At 40.7% G+C, this 15550-nt stretch overlaps 1 protein-coding gene and 2 pseudogenes across 6 annotated transcripts in view; 1 reads left to right on the plus strand and 2 right to left on the minus strand.

Annotated features, from left to right (window-relative positions):
• The first annotated feature begins 263 nt into the window (after positions 1 to 263).
• The window catches only part of RAD52 (RAD52 DNA repair protein), a 33720-nt gene continuing 18433 nt past the window's right edge, over positions 264 to 15550 (plus strand). For 4 of the 6 annotated variants that reach the window (XM_060658798.3, XM_060658801.3, XM_060658803.3 and 1 more), the window contains exon 1: positions 264 to 371. The gene's annotated coding sequence lies outside the window, so the exon portion shown is untranslated. Of the gene's footprint in view, positions 372 to 9421; positions 9633 to 15550 lie in introns of all 6 variants that reach the window. The other 2 variants (XM_060658799.3, XM_060658800.3) reach the window with 2 other exon arrangements.
• LOC132695404 (large ribosomal subunit protein eL31 pseudogene) lies at positions 7865 to 8382 on the minus strand (annotated as a pseudogene).
• Positions 14995 to 15416, minus strand: LOC132694903 (large ribosomal subunit protein uL14 pseudogene; annotated as a pseudogene).

Raw genomic sequence — 15550 nt, forward strand, 5'->3', positions numbered from 1 at the left:
GTTCACCCGGCCCACTAGGGGGCAGCCGAGACCTGGGCAGCTGCAAGAATTACAGGCAGCCGCAGGGATAAATGGAGGCAGAGGGAGTGACGCGAGGAGTGGTTTTGCACATCGAGGTCAGCGTCGTGCTTCCAGCTTGCTTTACGGCTTCGGCAGATTGCTTTGCGGCTCTTCTCCCCTTCCCCGCCTTGATTTACGGCTCCTCCTCCTGTCCTTCCCCGCCCAGGGCTCGCTCTTGATTTGGACCTTCTTCCCAGGGTTCTTTGGCACTGCTTTCCCAGTCTCCTCTGCGCGGCTCTATCTAAACTAGGTTCCCTTTGTACATAGCGTAGACCGAGCTCCCTGCGTGCACCGCGCGCTGCCAGAAGCGCGTAAGTGAGGAGGGAGGGGGGAACGGCCCAGTTGGGGTGGTTCCGGCTGGGGACTGTGGATCGTGGGGCGTCGCAGGTTCTGAGCAGATCGCTTGGGGCGGCGGTTGAGCTCTTCCTGGCCACGGCAGAGTGATCCTGTGTCCCGAGGCCTGTACTAATTAGTACAGTAGGGGTCAGGATCACGGCTTGCTGAGAGTGTGGTTAGGAGGGACAGGGGCACAGGAAACTTGGACCAACACTACGAGACGCCACGACGGGGGTGCAGCAGCGTACTGTTAATTGTGGCGGCCCCCTGCACGGCGCGAGAGCTCCAGAGGCTGCTTATTGACCGGAGTGAAGGGTGCTGAAGTTTGTGTCGGTAGCTGCACGGAGTTGGGATGAATATCAGGAGGGAAGGAATTATCCATTTTAAAGAATTTCATACTCAAGTTTAGCCGCATATTTAGCCTTTATAGATTTTTTTTTTTAATTGAGATACAATTCACATACGATTACATTTCATCCATTTAAACAGTTAGGTGGTTTTAGTATATTCACAGGGCTTTGCGACCATCACCATTGTCTAGTTCCAGAACATTTTTATCACCCCCCAAAGAAACCCACAACTCATTAGCGGGCACTTCTCATTTGCTCCTATCCTCACCCCAGTAATCATCTTTTTGCCTTTGAATTTGCCAATTCTAGATATTTCACAGAAGTGGAATCCTACAGTTTTTGTTTTTTTGTATGATGGGTTTATTTCACGTAGCATAATGTTTTGAAGGTTCATGCATGTTCTAGCCTGTGCCCGTTCTTCGCTCTTTTTTATGGTTGAGTAACAATCTGTTGTAGGGATATTCCACATTTTGTTTGTCCATTTAGTTAATGGACATTTGAGTTTTTTGTACTTCTGCATTACTTTTGCATTACTAGACCTTTTTCCTCCATACAAATCACAGTTTGAGTCACATTTTTGAACTAAATTCTCATAAGCCAGCATTATTTAACTCCGGGACTGGCTCAGATATTTTAGTGGCCTTGGGTCTGGGATCTTTTAGGGAAGTTTGTCTTTTTAAAGTCTTGTCTCTTAGACCACTAACTGTAGTGAAAGCAGAGAAATATTTCTGTTTCTGTGTGATGTGTGCCATGACCTGTTGTTACCTTGTGATACGAGCTGGGTGTAGCTGGAGATGAGTATGAAAAATATAACTGAGCTAGCTGTGGGAGAGAAGTTTTATGTCAAAACAAAAACCCTGTTCAGTCCTCATTATTCATGGAATGTGTTTTGGGGAATTCACCTACTCACTAAAATTTCTTTGTAACCCCTAATTCAACACTCACGGTGCTTTTAAGTATATTTAGTGTCACATTTTTCTCATTTTCATACTTTTTGTTAGCGATTTCAGTTTGGAATGGCCTCCAAGCATATTGCTGAAGTGCTGTCTAGCATTACCAGTGTAAGAAGCCTGTGATGTCTCACAGAGAAAGGAAAGCTTCCTTTAGATAAGCTTGTTCAGGTAGGAGTTATATGCTGCTGGCTGTGGGTTCAATGTTAAGGAGTTAATATGTATTGAATAAGGTATCTTTCAACAGAAACACACATCAAACAAGATTATGTATTGACTGATGTAAGAAAATATTGTGACCAGAGGCTCACAGGAACCTAATCTTGTGTTTCTCCTAGGAGTAGTGGTTTGGTATTTGATAATTTGGGGTTCATGGCGACTTTATAGACTACCTTGAATAATGAGAATTGCCTGTATAACCAATTTCATTATTGGCTCACTAATGCCAATTATCGGTAATTAGTATATGGCTCTTTTTTTTTTTTTTTTTTTTTTTTTTTTTAAATTTTTTTTTTCAACGTTTTTTATTTATTTTTGGGACAGAGAGAGACAGAGCATGAATGGGGGAGGGTCAGAGAGAGAGGGAGACACAGAATCGGAAACAGGCTCCAGGCTCCGAGCCATCAGCCCAGAGCCTGACGCGGGGCTCGAACTCACGGACCGCGAGATCGTGACCTGGCTGAAGTCGGACGCTTAACCGACTGTGCCACCCAGGCGCCCCAGTATATGGCTCTTTTGCTCTTGAATGGCTGAGTGTGGATTACAGTGCAATATGTGCTTTGATGTATGTCTAAAAGGCTGTAGGAACATAGATTAATTCTTAGAGTGTAAGGTGCATAAAACTTGAAAGAACAGACAACATTTGAAGTTTCACAAATATAGCAGCATGTACATAAATGAAAATAAAAGAAAAAGCCTTAATACCCAATCCTGCTGTTCTTATCCCTTGGAATCAGAACCTCCCTCATCACTAAGTTCTGTCAATTCTGCCTCCTGAAAACCATATCCAGAGTCCATCCTTTCTCAACATTTCCATGATTTTCCTTTATCATTTTTTCTCTGGACTGTGGTAACATAAACTTCTAACTGATCTCTTCCTCAGTTATTCACTGTTGACAAAGAAGAGATTTCAGAGACTTAACTGACTTAGTTTAAAATTTCCATTGCTCTCCCATGGTTTACAAGCTAATGTTTAAGCTTTTTTTTTTTTTTTTTTTTTTGAGAGAGAGTGTGTGCGTGCACAAGTGGGAGAGGGGCAGAGGGAGAGAGAGAACCTTTTTTTAAAAAAAAATATTTATGTATTTATTTTGAGAGAAAGAATCTTAAGCAGGCTCCACGCCCAGCGCAGAGCCGAAATCAAGAATTGGAAGTTGAACCAACTGAGCCACCCAGGCACCCCAATGTTTCAAGTTTTTTAAGGTGGCTTACAATACCCTTCATGATCATGCCCTGCCTGTCCAGTCTTTAATAAAGATGAGAAAAAGTCAGACAAAAGAGAAAAATTTCCATATGTAACATTCCTCATTCCCTCTTACTCCTTCCTCCCTCCTTTCGTGTATAATTAGAAATGCTTTTAGGTGAAAAGGAAGTGGATAAGAATAAAAACATTCTTGCTAATCTCGTTGACCTTCTTAATATCTCTCCAATTCATCCATTTCTTGCTCACAGCCCCTGCCCTGGTTCAAGCTCTTTCCCTTTCCGTCCCACAAATCTTTTCTTGGCCATATGTGTTTATTTCTCTCAGAAACCATCTTTCAGAAGAATTCTTGGGTCATATGGCAGATGCATGTTTAATTTCTAAAGAAATTACCAGTTTTATTTCCAAAATTATAAAACTTTAAGGCTTGTAGAAGAAAATATAAAAGCATATCTTCATGACCTGGGGGTGTGTAGAGGTTTCTTAGACAAGACTTAGAAAGCAATCCCCACTTAAAAAAAAAAAAAAAAGACAAATATGATTACATCAAATTTAAAACTTCTCATCAAAGACAACTCTATGAAAATGAATAGGCAAGTACCTACACCTACCTAACAGGACTGATCTCCAGGGCACATAAAGGGCCATTTAGGATTCAAGGCCTGGGGATAATCTTCTGTGGCTGCTGCTCTACCCTCTGAACCTGAGGCTCCATCTTCAAGTCATTATTCTTTTTTCTTGAAGGGTGGCATGTGCTTACAGCTGAATAGTTTTACCAGTTTGTTTCTAGTCAACAGTGTATGAGAATTCCAGTTGCTTCACATCCTTGCCAACTTTTGGTGCTGCAATCTTTATTTTTAGCCATTCTGGAGGGTACAGAGGGGTGTGTCATTATGGTTTTAATTTTAGTCCTTGATTACTAATGCTGTTGAACACTTTCCTGTGCTTATTGACATTTGTATATCTTTCTTTGTTAAGTGCCTGCTCAGATTTTGACCACTTAAAATTGGGTTATTGGTCTTTATTATTGAGTTGTAGGAGTTATATCTTTTTCTTTTTTATATCCTGGATGTCAGTCTTTTGTGGTTGCCTATTCATTTTCATAGAGTGTCCTTTGATAAGCACAGCATTACGTTTTGATGTAGTCACGTTTATCATTTTTTTCTTTTATAGTTATAGCTTTCTGAGTCCTAAGAAATCTTGACCACCTCTAGGATGTAAAGATATAGTCATATATTTTGTTCTAGAAATTTTATAGTTGTAGCTTTTTTTTTTAATTAAAAAATTTTATTTATTTTTTGGGAAAAGATTTTTAAAATTTTTATTTGAAGATAGTTGACACACAACATTACATTAATTTCGGGTGTATGACATAGTAATTCAATATCTGTGTATGTTATGCTGGCCTCACCACAAGTGTAGCTACCATCTGTCACCATACAACACTATGATAACATCATTGACTGTATTCTCTATGCTGTGCCTTTTATTCCCGTTGCATGACTGCAAGTCTCTATTTTCTACTCCTTTCACTCATTTTGACTATCCTCCCAACTCCCTTCCTCTGGCAACCATATAGGTCTGATTCTGTTTTGTGTTTGTTTATGTATTCATTTGTTTATTCTATATATTACTGAAATCATACGACATTTGTCTTTCTCTGACTAAATTATTTCAGTTAGCGTTATACTCTCTAGATCCATCCATGTTGTTGCAAATGTCAAGATTTCAATCCTTTTTCATTTTATCTATTCATCTATTGATGGATGTTTAGACTTCTTCCATATCTTGGCTTTTTAAAATAATGTTGCAATAGGGGCGCCTGGGTGGCTCAGTTGGTTAAGCGCTGACTTCAGCTCAGGTCACGATCTTGTGGTCTGTGAGTTCGAGCCCCGCATCGGGCTCTGGGCGGATGGCTCGGAGCCTGGAGCCTGCTTCCAGTTCTGTGTCTCCCTCTCTCTCTGCCTCTCCCCGTTCATGCTCTGTCTCTCTCTGTCTCAAGAATAAATAAACATTAAAAAAAAAAAAATTAAAAAAAAAAAAATAATGTTGCAATAAACATAAAGCTGCATATATCTTTTCAAATTAGTGTTTTCATTTTTTAAGGAGGGGTGAACACCCAGTAGTTTAATTATTGGATTATATGTTATTTCTATTAAAATTTTTTTTATTTTCCTTTTTTTTTAATGTTTATTTAAAAAAAATTTTTTTTAATCTTTTTTTATTTTTGAGAGAGAGAGAGAGAGAGAGACAAAGTGTGAGCAGGGGAAGGGCAGAGAAAGAATCTGAAGCAGGCTCCAGGTTCCGAGCTGTCAACACAGAGCCCCACGTGGGGCTTGAACTCACGGACTGTGAGATGATGACCTGAGCTGAAGTTGGATGCTTAATCGACTGAGCCACCCAGGTGCCCCTATAGTTGTAGCTTTTTAAAAATTTTTATTTATTTATTTTGTGAGTAGAGGAGAGAGAGATGGGCAGAAAAGGGCAGAGAGAGAGAGGAAGAGAGAGGATCCCAAGCAGGCTCCATGTGCTATCAGCGTAGAGCCCGATGTAGGGCTCAAACTCACAAACCGTGAGATCATGATCTGAACTGAAATCAAGAGTCAGATGTTTAACCAGCTGAGCCACTCAGGTGCCCCTGTAGTTGTAGCTTTTATATTTAGGCCTATGATTTGTCTCTGGTTTTTGTGAATGGTATAAAAAATATTTTGTGAAAACTATGAACATTTTTCCCCATAGAGATATTCAGTTGTCAGATCATTTGTTGAAAATGCCATTGCATTACATTTGTACCTTTCCGATTGGGATTGCATTCTTTTTTTTTTTTTTTTTTTAACTTTATTTTATTTTTGAGACAGAGAGAGACAGAGCATGAATGGGGGAGGGGCAGAGAGAGAGGGAGACACAGAATCGGAAGCAGGCTCCAGGCTCCAAGCCATCAGCCTAGAGCCCGACTCGGGGCTGGAACTCACAGACCGCGAGAGCATGACCTGAGTCGAAGTCGGACGCTCAACCGACTGAGCCACCCAGGCGCCCCGGGATTGCATTCTTGTGACTGTTTGAGTGGTGGTTGGTTTCTGGGCTTTTTTTCCTGTTCCACCGATCAATTCTTATGTCAGTTTTAATTCTATTTTAATTACTGGAGCTTTTATAGTAAGTCATGAAGTCACATAGTGTAGGTCCTTCAACTTTGTTGTTTTTCAAGATTGATGTGGACAGTCTAATGCAGTTCCTTTGCATTTTCCATATAAATATTAGAATCATTTTATCAATTTCTACAAAAAAGTCTGTGAGGAATTTGACTGGGATGGCATTTAATCTTTAGATCAATTTGGGAAAAATTAACATCTTAATGGTTATTGACTCTTGAAATCTATGAACATGGTACATCTCCCTTTTTACTTAGGTGTTAATTTTTTTTTAATACTGTTTGTAGTGTTCCAACAGGGAGGTCTTCTACACCTTTCCTTAAATTTATTCCTAAGTATGTCTTTTAAACTATTGTAAGGTGGAGACATCATTTTTATTATTATTTTGTATATGATGGGCCATTTTTCTTTGACTGCTTTCAAGATTTTCTCTTTATTTTTGGTTTTCAGCAATTTGCCTAGGGTGTGTCTAAGTGTGATTTTCTTTGTATTTATCCTGCTTGAGGTTTGCTGACCTTAAATGTATAAATATATGCGTGTCACCCAATTTAGGAAATTTCAAGCCATTCAAATTTTTGTTTGTTTTTGTTTTCCATTCTCTTTAATCCCTTCTTTTGAGACTTCCAATTATATCTGTGTTAGCTGTTTTTATATTATTCCACAGGACCCTGAGGCTCTTTCATTATTTTCAGTCTGTCTTTTTCTCCTCTTCAGATTGTATAATTCTATTGCACTGTCTTTAAGTTCATGGACTTTTTTTTATTTTGCATTTTGTGAACAACATTGGTTGTCAGGTGGTTTACAAGATTCCTATCAAGAATAGTTCCTATTCTTTTTTTTTAATTTTTAAAAAATGTTTATTTACTCTTGAGAGAAAGAGAGAGACAGACAGAGGCGTGAGCGGGGGAGGGGCAGAGAGAGGGAGACAGAATCCGAAGCAGGCTCCAGGCTCTGAGCTCTCAGTACAGAGCCTGATGCGGGTTTCAAACCCACAGACTGTGAGATCATGATCTGAGCTGAAGTCGGTCGCTTAACCGACTGAGCCACCCAGGTGCCCCAGTTTCTATTCTTTTGTAAGTGTAGTGAGTATGGTTTCTTTATTAGAAGGCTTTTTGGGAGGCATGATTATATGTCCCCTGACTTTTAAATATTCTCTTATCTTACAGGATCTGTCATCTGCCCTTTACGGCACAGTTTCAAGGGCACCTCTCATTCCTTTTTGCCCTCTTCTCTCCAGAAACACTGGCTTTCCAAGACTGCCTCCTTGAGTTGTGTATACCTTTTATTTCTGGACTGCTCTGACCTACCGAAACTCTTTGTTAGTATCTTCATACTAAAAGTGGGTTTTCTTTTCTGGGGAGCAATTTTAGTTCCATCTTATGCTCTCCATCCTCCTCTTTCTTGTATGCACTTCTCTTCCCACCTACATCTCACCTTACTTTCCTTGAAGGGTTATGATGAACATTTGAGAAATATCTCCACCAGAAATTGCTGGCATTTTGAAACTTGTAGTATTTTCAGTTTTCTTCTTTTCTTTTTCCTTCTCCTCTTCTTTCTTTTTTGCAGCATACCTTTATTTGGCAATCAACGATTAGTTGTCATTCACATTAACTGTAGATTTTTGAAAGTGGTGACAGGTACATAGGTCACCAACATATAGAGCTTGTTTGGTGAATCTTCATCCTCATTAACATTATCTGGACAACTGTATATGGATACAGTTTGGAACGTTACTTACTCCTTTGGCCCAGACAGCTTTGTTGAGCCTCATGTTAACATGCATATCTGGAGTTCCCATCTCCTTCATGGCAAATTTCCAGATCTCTTTGAGTGTCTGAGGGGCACACTTCCTGAAACCCAGTCCATGGATGTGCTTGTGAATGTTGATGATATTTTCTCTGGTCACTACCTCGTTGATGGCAGAATGATGGCAGAACGGCCCTTCTTCTCAACGCCCTTATTTGCAGGAGCCATTCTGCCGGGGCCCTGGTTTGAAAAGGAAGCTTCAGTCTTCTAATTATATTAGAAGATACAGGATATTTGTGTTTTTATTTGTTCCTCTTTTTTGATCTGCATTGGATGTATTGGGATATTTGGATTTATGTAGCTGCCATAACCTTGTCTATGCAGGAAGTCTTTCCTAACATTTTGTTTTGAAACATTTGAAGCCTTCAGAAAAGTTATACAAGGGAGGCCTGCGTATCCTTCACCTGGATTCATAAATTTGTTACTTCGATTTATCTTCCTCTCATTCTCTTTGCACATGCACACACACACATTTTATTCGTTGAATGATGTTTTATTAGTTGAATGACTTGAGAATAAGTTGCAAAAAGACATTGTGTGTCTTTAGTCTCTTAATCTAGAGGCATTCAGTAGCCTCTTTGTTTTGCTTTGTTTTGGTTTTTTGAGACATTGACATTGACATAGTTTGAGTCCAAGCCTTGTAGATTTCAACTTGTCTGATTATTTCCTCTTAGTTAAAGTCATGATTAAATTGGTAGAAATACTTTCTAAGTGATGTGACCTTTTCAGTGTATCCATCAGGAAGCTTATGATGTGATTATTACTGGTGACATTATGTTTGATTACCTAATTAAGGAAGCATCTGCCAGGTTTTTCCATTGTAAAGGTATCTTTTGCTCTCCCTACATTTTTCGCCAAATGTAGGTAGCTTGTCTGAGAGTAGAGCCCAGGATGTACTGGTAGAGCAGAGGGAAGTGAGATGGGAAAGAAAAGGCAGTCCACGGAGCATGCATGGTCAAGCCAGTCACCACCAGTGGTCAACCAAACCTAATTTGACTGGGGAACTTGAGCCAATGTAGAACTCACAGCTCAGTGTTATCTCACAAAGGGGGTAAGAAATCTAGGGTCCTTAAACACCAGCTCTAGTCAGTCACTGTTAGAGGGCTGCTCCCAGGGGCATCATTTCTCTGACACTTCTAGCTTAGCATGAACAGGTACAAAAATGGGCCCTGGATGCCAAAAAAGGCCTTCAGGTAAAGAGATACAAATGTTGGCATTTGGAAGTTAGGGCAGGGTGCACTACTGTGGTAAGAGCTGAAGGGATAATTAGCGGAGCATCCATGGTATCTCTATATCTGGGTATCCCAGAACCTAGAGCTTGAGACAAAAGCTTATGGGCTGTTATTTTTTCAGGAAGCAGAAGTAAGGAAAGGGGAATTGAGGAGAGGAGATTAAGTCGGTTCAAGAGTACATGTCCAAGCTGGCCACCGCTTGGTAACAAGGTACAACTGACTGGTTTCCTAAAGCTGTCTCTCAGGAGGATGTCTGAAGTACTGTGTCCCAGGACAATACACCCGAAGGAAGAAGAATTTCTCCCTCAGCTTCTGCATCTTATTGGTAAAAGGTTTGCCCCTGGTATATTAACTCCCTCAAACTTCAGGTTGTACATGTATGGACATCAGGTGGACCCCACAGGTTCTCACACCTCAAAGGCAAGAGGGAGGCCAGGGGTGGGAGTGAGAGGCATTACCATGAGCAGGAAGTAAGGGACCAGTGGTTGTACCTATGTGCATTCATTTAAAACTCATGCCCATTTGTTCCACCTAATGACAACCAGGGTGGAAAAACTGATCAAAGGCCTCAGAGACAGGCAAGGCCGAGAAGATTTGAGGTGCAGGATAAGATATGCTTCCCAGACTTGATTCTCCTTTTGTTTAACAAATATGCACATACACATGTACACATTAAACATACATATAAACTTGGGGCAGCTGTGGGACTCCCTTGGTTAAGCATCTGACTCTTGGTTTCGGCTTGGGTCACGATCTCACAGTTTATGAGTTTGTGCCCCTCATTGGGCTCCGCACTATAAGCATGAAGCCTGCTTGGGGTTCATGCTCTCTCCCTCTCCCTCTCCCTCTCTCTCAAAATAAATAAATAACTGTAAGGGGCGCCTGGGTGGCTCAGTCAGTTAAACATCCGACTTTGGCTCAGGTCATGATCTCAGGTTCGTGGGTTCGAGCCCTGCATTGGGCTCTGTGCTGATAGCTTAGATCCTGGAGCCTGCTTCAAATTCTGTGTCTCCCTCTCTCTCCATCTCCTCATGCTCTGTCTCTCTCTCAAAAATAAATAAACATTAAAAAAAAATTTAAACATAATACAAACTCAATCACATATAAAAAAAGTCATCTGTTGGTGGGGATCCAGCCAAATTTTACTTCCTTATTTTTTAATAGATGTTTCTACAATAAAGATATTTTAATTTTATAATGGGAAAATGGTTGTGGACAGTTTTAGAAAAGGTAAGTTGTTCCCCCCCCCCCCCCCCCCCCCCCCCGAAGAAGTAACTGGAAAAAATGTAAGAAAAATGATTCCATGTTTTACTTTATGGGCAGGGACGAAGTTGTCCTTTTCTGTCATAAGAGGTTGAATCTTTTAAGATATTGTTTAGAAAAGTATCAAGTTGCTTTTTAAGTGTGAGAAGTGTAACTCTTGCCTTATAAAGTTAGTTTGTAAAAAATTAAAAAATATGCTTTGTCTGCATATCCTACATTATGTATTTAATCACTCACCAAACCCTCCCTTCCTAGCCCTGCGTGAGCAAGGTTCCATGCTAGTCATTGGGGTGCCAAGAAGAATCAAGAAGAACCTCCTGCCTTCTAGGGGTTCATATTGGAGTGGGGTTGGGGGGGGAATGGATGTGGAAGAGACAGTAGTCACCGAATATTCAAATACCTTAAATTTCCTAGCCTCTACTGCAATTAAGTTGGGGCCTTGTGACAAGAGCTGTCCAGTGAACTGTGACCAGAAGTGATCCATATCACTTCTGGCCTAAGGCAGCTATGAACCAGTGTGACTTTTCCAACTCTTTCTACCCCTGCAGTGATGACCTTGGAGGTCATGTGTGCTAGATGACACAGCGACAGGATGGCCAGGGCCACCAGACTCTTAGATCTTGCATGAAGGATATATGAACCTTTATTATGTTAAATTACTCTCCCTTCTTTTTAAAAAAATGTTCATTTATTTTGAGAGAGAACACGAGTGCACATGCACAAGTGGGGCAGGGGCAGAGAGAGAGGGAGAGAGAATCCTAAGCAGGCTCCACACTGTCAGCTCAGAGCTTGACTCAGGACTGTATCCCACAATTGTGAGATCATGACCTGGACTGAAATCAAGAGTTGCACACTTAACCAACTGAGCCACCTAGGCGCCCCTCCCTCTTTTTTTTTTATTGTGGCAAAATATATATAACATAGAATTTATCATTTTAACCATTAAACATAAATGTTTTTAATGTTTATTTTTGAGAGAGAGACAGCATGCAAGTGGGGGAGGGGCAGAGAGAGAGACACACACACACAGAATTTGAGTAGCTCCAGACTCTGAGCTGTCAGCACAGAGCTGGATGTGGGGCTGGAACTCACGGACTGTGAGGTCATGACCTGAGCTGAAGTTGGATGCTTAACCTACTAAGCCACCCAGGCAACCCTCCTTTTAACCATTTTTAAGTGCAATTCTGTAGCATTAGGTACATTCCCAATATATAGCCCTTTGTTTTTAACAAATAAGTCGACAGGTGTTCATTTGAGACACTGTGAACATCTCCCAACAACTTTTTAGTATCTAATGATTTTTGTTGGATATAATTATTAATCACATCATTATCATATGATAAATTTATGAGGTTGCTGTTATGAATATTCCCCTTTACAGATGTGGAAATTTGGGCACAGAGAGTTTGAGCAATTGCTCAATGTAAGTAACTTACTGAGTGGAACTGGGTGTTGAACCACATCTGACTTTAACGTTCAAAACATTATTTATAGCAAGTATGGCACACTATGGCCTGTGGACCAAATCTTACACCTCTTTTTGTAATAAAGTCTTATGGGGACACAACCATGCCCATTTGTTTACATATTATCTATGGCTGCTTTCACACTAAAATGCCAGGGTTGTGTAGTCATGACAGACTACATAGCCTGCAAGTCCTAAAATATTTACTCTCTAGCACTTTACAGAAAAAGTTTGCTGACCTCTGTTTTTTAAATTTTTTTTTTTTTAATATTTATTTTGGAGAGAGAGAGAGAGAGTGTGTGAGTAGGGGAGGGGCAGAGAGAGATGGAGACACAGAATCTGAAGCAGGCTCCAGGCTCCTAGCTGTCCACACAGCCTGATGCAGGGCTCGAATCTATGAACCATGAGATCGTGACCTAAGCTGAAGTTGGTCGCTCAACCGGCTGAGCCAACCAGGTGCCCCCCAACCTCTGCTTTATATAGTAGATATTTAATTTTTTAATTTCTGTTTTTATTAAAATAATACATGTACATATATGGAAAATGAAATAGTGCTAAAAGTTTTATTTAAATTTTTTAAGTTTATTTATTTTCGGAGAGAGAGTGAGAGCAATCAGGAGGGTTAGAGAGAGAGGGAGAGAGAGAATCCCAAGCAGACTCTGTGCTGTCAGCACAGAGCCCTACTCAGAGCTCGAACTCAAAAACTGTGAGATGATGACCTGAGCCAAGAGTTGAATGCTTAAACGACTGAGCCATCTAGGCACCCCTAAAAGTTTTATTTTGAAAAAGAAGATCCCTGCTCCACTGTTCTCCACCCCTTGGAGACAGATCCATTTCATTCTTTTAACTCTTTTCTGCCATTTACAATTACATTCTAAATAAGATCTTCATTTCACTATTTCCTGCTGTAACAATTTTGAGTTTCGGTCTTTTTATTTTTTTATTAAAAATTTTTTCTTAAATGTTTATTTTTGAGAGAGAGAGAGAGAGAGCATGAGCAGGGGGAGGAGCAGAGAGAGGGGGAGACATAGAATCCAAAGCAGGCTCCAGGCTCTGAACTGTCAGCACAGAACATGGGGCTTGAACTCACAGACTGCGAGATCATGACCTGAGCCGAAGTCGGACTCTCAACCAACTGAGCCACCCAGGCACCCCTATTTTTTTATTTTTTAGAGAAAGAGAGGACTCAGGTGGAGGAAAGGGGCAGACAGGAGGGAGGGAGGGAGAGGGAGAGAGAGAGAGGGAGAGAGGAAAAATCCTAAGCAGGGTACATGCTCAGCTTGGAGCCTGATGTGGGGCTTGATCCCACGACCCTGGGACCATGACCCAAGCCAAAAGCAAGAGTTGGATGCTCAACCTACTGAACCACCCAAAGGCCTCTGATCTTTTTTTAAAGGTAAACTGTACCCCCAAACTGAGGCTTGGACTCAAGACCTTGAGATCAAGAGTCATGTGCTCTACCAGCTGAGCCAGCCAGGCACACACCTGTTTTTTGTTTTGTTGTTTTTTAAGTTTTATTCTTTTTTTTTTTTAACTTTATTTTTTATTTTTTAAAATTTACATCCAAATTAGTTAGTATATAGTGAAGCAATGATTTCAGGAGTAGATTCCTTAATACCCCTTACCCATTTAGCCCATATCTGCTCCCACAGCACATCACCTGTTTTAACAGATTGTGTGTGTGTGTGTGTGTGTGTTCTAATTTCTTCACATCCTTGCTAACCTTGATTATTCACTGTCTTTTTTATTGTAGCCATACCAGTGTGTGTGAAGTGTTGTTTTAAGTTTTTGTTTTTAATTCTAGTTAGTTAACATAAGGTGTAATAATTAGTTTCAGGTGTCCAATATAGTGATTGTGTTATAGCAATTTAGATATTATTGACTAATCTAGTTAGGCTATTCCTTTTTTAGTGCTAGGTTTAAATATCTCATTCTTAGCTGGAATGTAATGTTTTATGATCATTTATGTAAAATTTTTTTTGATGTTTATTTTTTAAAGTTTATTTATTTATTTTTGAGAGGGAAGGAGAGAAAGCACAAGCAGGAGAGGGGCAGAGACAGAGGGGAACAGAGGATCTGAAGCAGGCTCGTGCTGACAGCAGAGAGCCTGATGCAGGACTTGAACCCACTAACTGCAAGATCATGACCTGAGCCACCCAGGCACCCCAATCTTTATTTATTTTTGAGACAGATAGAGTGTGAGTGGGGGAGGGGTAGATAGAGAGGAAGGCACAGGATCTGAAGCAGGCTCCAGGCTCTGAGCTGTCAGCACAGAGCCCGGCGTGGGGCTCAAACTCACAAGTCATGAGATCATGACCTGGGCCGAAGTCTGATGCCTAACTGACTGAGCCACCCAGGCACCCTGGTTTTATGATCATTTAAATAGTTTTTTGCATTTCCATCATCCTGTATATATGAAAATTGACATGCACCTAGCCGTAGCCAACATTTATTTAGTACTTCATCTGGCACTATTCTAATGCAGTTTTCATGCAGCATCATGTTAATCTCGACAGAACCCTTAGGAAGTGATAGTATTATTACGGCCATTTTCTAGATGAGAAAACATCATTTAGAGAGATTATGTGATTTTCCCCTTGGTCAAGCAGCCAGTGGGTGATAGAAGCAGAAGCTGACAGAACTTGAGCCCTTAAATGTTGTATTGTAATGCTGTATGGAGAGTCCTACTACTTGATATTCCTAGATTTGTAGTTTTACTGTCAGCAAATAACCTGGAGACTACAACACGTAAGTTTGCTGAGGCACAAGCCTTTTTTTTTTTTTTTTTTGCCAAGTACTGTTTATTTTGCACGTGCCCACAGCAAGTTTGCACTGAGTAACTGTATTCTATAATAGTAGGCCAGGGCTAGGTGGTGCCAAGAAGAATGACATGCAGAAAAGAACAGGAAGGCAAACATCAGGAGCAAATAATTCTTAATTTTTTTTTTAACAAATACACTAAAGGATCATGCAATAACACCAGCATTGGATGCAGTCCTGGGGTGCCGGTCTGTACACACCTTTGTAACTGGTCCCATGATAGCAGAATCTGTCATTTCACCTTTATTGTTTTCAGTGACCCCTGTGTTACCTTCAAAATAGAAAAACACACCATCTTTTCTCCGGTAAGACTTTCATTATCCAGTTATCACTGCTGGATGTACTTTCTTTCTTTCTGGGCTCTGGTTTGCCTTTCTTCACTGTGGCCATCACCATGTCACCCACACCAGCAGCAGGACGTGTATTTAGTGCCTTATCCCCTTTACAGAGATGATATACAGACTTTGGGCTCCTGTGTGGTCAGCATAGTGGATCATGGCTCCTACTGGAAGACCCAGGGAAATTGGAATTTCACATCAGAGGACTCACCACATCCTCACTTCCACATCTGGAATGCCAGAAGGGGACAGAAAGGCTGAGGCCTAACTCTGAATCCGTTTGATTTGAGACAGGTGTGGGGTAATTAGGTAGAGGGTCCTTCTGAGGGTCATTCTGTTTTCTAGTGGACTATAAACATTTGCC

The sequence above is a fragment of the Panthera onca genome, chromosome B4, assembly GCF_046562875.1.
Source record: "Panthera onca isolate mPanOnc1 chromosome B4, mPanOnc1 haplotype 2, whole genome shotgun sequence".
In the NCBI taxonomy this organism is placed as follows: Eukaryota; Metazoa; Chordata; class Mammalia; order Carnivora; family Felidae; genus Panthera; species Panthera onca.